Source organism: Arachis hypogaea, chromosome 20, assembly GCF_003086295.3.
Source record: "Arachis hypogaea cultivar Tifrunner chromosome 20, arahy.Tifrunner.gnm2.J5K5, whole genome shotgun sequence".
NCBI classification, from domain to species: domain Eukaryota; kingdom Viridiplantae; phylum Streptophyta; class Magnoliopsida; order Fabales; family Fabaceae; genus Arachis; species Arachis hypogaea.
The window spans coordinates 3,131,125-3,134,041 of NC_092055.1; the positions used below are offsets into that span (position 1 = coordinate 3,131,125).

At 33.4% G+C, this 2,917-nt stretch overlaps 1 pseudogene; it reads right to left on the reverse strand.

Moving 5' to 3' along the window:
- Positions 1–264: 264 nt before the first annotated feature.
- LOC112783570 (protein virilizer homolog) lies at positions 265–2,436 on the reverse strand (annotated as a pseudogene).
- Positions 2,437–2,917: the final 481 nt, after the last annotated feature.

Consider the following 2,917-nt stretch of genomic DNA (forward strand, 5'->3'; position numbering starts at 1 on the left):
CATATTTTTTTAAAAAAAAAATCATGTTTCTAACTAACGAAGATTAGCATAGAAAACTTGGAGCTCAATTAACAATGACCAATGTAACTAACGAATTTTCCCAATAAAATTAGCACTTAAACTTGAATATAATTTAGTAAAAGGAGAAGGAAATAACTATACACATTAAGGCAATGATATCAAGAACTAATAATGCAATTGTACAATAGAAGTACAACAGCACCATGATTGCGCCAGAAATCAACATAAGGACCCATTGGGGCATTGACTAAGAAATTAAAAGCACGTTTATAAAGTACATATTAACATAAAATTTCAATGGCTGAGGCATAAACATCAGCACAAGCTCATTAGTAATCAATAATGAAGAATATTTACAGATAAGAATAGTGCAAGAAATCATGCTTCTTTAGTTCTACTTTGCCATCATGCTGCTACAGCTGGCCCAGTCTTTCCTGCAGAAGAAAAAAAACCAATTTGAATGCTGATAAATAATTTTGGTTTAATTGCATTCTGCCCTATCATTATAAGCCATGTGCAATTCAACCCCCTCTCCCCAAATCTTTAAAAAAAGTGCAACTCGCGTCAGGAACACATACTTAAGGTTTAGGGATGTTATAGTGCTAATATGGTAACACCCAATAAAGGACTAAATCTTGTTACCTGTAGCATCTGCATTAACTTCAAATGCTGCTCCAAAAGTTGGCAAAGTTTGTCGCAGTCACACAACAAAGACTACCAAGTCAAAAGAGTAAGATGGTAAGAATAAAAAGGTAAATCAAGTTTGTATATCAGCATCATCAATAGAAAGTAGTGTGTGACGTGTGCTCGAAAACAAGAACAATAGTAAGAAACAGCAGCATGCATTGCAAATACCTGAATTGCTTCGGGTGATTTGAAATACTCATGTAATGACATTCCAGGATCTGACTGCTGCTGTGCTTGAGCATCGCGTTGTTGTGTAAATTCGGCTGGCTGATGCTGCTGCTGTTGCATGTGGAAACTCTTGGTGCTGGTTTTGATAATAAGTTTGCATCGACAAAACCTGAGATTGCTGTAGCATCTGTAATTGATGCATTTGAACATTTGAATGGAGATGAATAATCCGTCTGAACCTACAAAGAATCATAACAATGATATGATAAACATGATGGGTGAAGGAAAGAAAAATTCAAAACACCAAAGCAGATGCTAGAAATAGACAAAAATAAGGGAGGCAAAGTTTCTCACTTGTTAGAACTATGCTTAATAGATATGAATCCACTGAATTTCAGAAACAAATTAAAATTGAAAGAAACAAAGAATGAATATTCCATAGCTTCTAACCTCATCAAATAATTGAGTGAGCCAAGAAGGAAATTCCCACTTTTTCTCTCTTGAGCAAGAAAACAGCAAAGCAATGCAATAATAACTCTCTCTCAAAAAGGAATGAAAAAGCCAATATAGAATCAAGAAGCTCCTCCTTTTAGCAACAAAAACCTTTGTTTCTTTTATTCCACTTACAAAGAACCCCCTTAATAATCACTCTGCTCTAACATTGCATATCTCTTGCTGGGGAATTAAACAGAAACAGAACTATACTCTATTTGTGGAAATTAAGATTCTCTCTGTCTATGGTGAATCACTTACTACTTAAATTAAACTTCAACTCTCTTTTGTTATTTGGTTTGATTATAGAGTTCAATCTATCAATTATTTGGAAAATTCTTCTCTTTTGAGCTCAAAGCATAACCAATAATGCATTGTCTCATGTCCCATTTTGCACCTACTTGCTATATACTAAAACCTTAGACAAAAGATGTCAACAATTTCAACTTCTTTTGAGTCTCAAATATTCAAAATTACTTACTCTACACTTCCCAAATCCCCTTAATTGAATTTATTCCTACTTTAAATTGCAGGTTGAAATTTAGGTAATGACTTAAGCTTCATACTAGCATAACTGTATCTAGATTTATAAATCCCCAAACAGTGCCCTTTTATGCAACATCTATTGAAAATGTAAGCAAAACTATCGTAAAATAGTTCCCTTTCAAAATATCACCGCAATTTAATAAATAATAGGCAATCAGATAGACATATGATTTTAAGGTTTAAAAAGATGCATATGATTTTAAACTAATAAAACTTTTAAAAAATAACACTAAAATTATCTTCCCTAATATAATATCAAAAAATCAATAAAAATATTTGCCATACCGTGAGTTGTGATGTGCCTTCCATAAATGTTTAAGCTGTGCAGGTTTTACTGCTGAAGGTACAATCCCACAATTTGTTCCAATCTTTCCAATTCTGCCTCTTCAAGCTCTTCTTCTTCAAGGCCTTCACTTCTGCCATGGTAGGGGTGTAGTCCCCGCTTCCGTCCTGCGGCACCACCACATGTGTCTCCGTCTCGTTTACTTTCCCTGCCAAAAGTCTCCCATACGGCGCCGTCATTTACTCTTGAAACCTGAGTGATCAAAATAAAATAAAATAAGAACAGATAACACTAAACCAAAATTGAAATGAGAACACCAAACAACAAATTAAAATCAAATAATTAAAAAACTGCAACCACAAAAGTTAGAGAACAAATTCAAAATCAACAAAGATCAAGAATCAAGAACAGAACAGAAACTGGCAGTCAAAAATAGATGCAGACAAAATACAAGAACAAAAATCAAGTACAGAATCAAGCAATGAAAAATAGATGCAGTGAAAAATAAAGAACCAAAAATCAAGAACATAATCAACTCAAGTACAGAACAGGAAAAAATTAGAAGCATTACTGAAGGATTACCATGTGTTCATAATACGCAGTGGAAGAAAATAAAGTAATCCTAAGGATCTATTTTGTGCTTAAACTTTATTCCAATAATAATATATAATAGATCAGATCTAAATACCTTTAGACGCTTTAGTAAAAATCACTTTCTCC